This window comes from Montipora capricornis, chromosome 1 (genome assembly GCF_036669925.1).
Source record: "Montipora capricornis isolate CH-2021 chromosome 1, ASM3666992v2, whole genome shotgun sequence".
NCBI lineage: Eukaryota > Metazoa > Cnidaria > Anthozoa > Scleractinia > Acroporidae > Montipora > Montipora capricornis.
In genome coordinates this window covers 6,142,469-6,142,874 of record NC_090883.1, presented here as the reverse complement: position 1 = coordinate 6,142,874, position 406 = coordinate 6,142,469, and positions in this window count along the sequence as shown.

Sequence of the window (406 nt, the reverse complement as noted above, 5' to 3'; positions counted from 1 at the left end):
GTAAGTATACTGTACTGTTTCCATTTTTCCCTTAATGAACAGTCGAAACTCCGTAACATAGATGTTAATGCGTTTGTATTCATCTCCGTTTTGCTTCCGAACATTTAGAAGAAAGTGAGATAAAAGTTTGGCAAGTTCTCGTTCTGGTATGTTTTCAAGATTTCTTGTTTCGTTAACAGTTGTTGCCCAACGGTAAAACATGTTAAGGTCACTTGGTCGTGTTCTTGATTCTGTTTTCATCAAGAAAATTGTCAATGTCTTCATCGTTCAATTGTTCGCTTTCTGTTTTTTCCGTCTGTTCTGTTTGCTCAGCAACTATAACAAGACCACCTTCCGTTTGTTCAGTAAAATAATCCGCTCCTATCAGCTCTTCATTTAAAAAGTCGAGTCCAAGGGACCCAAACAA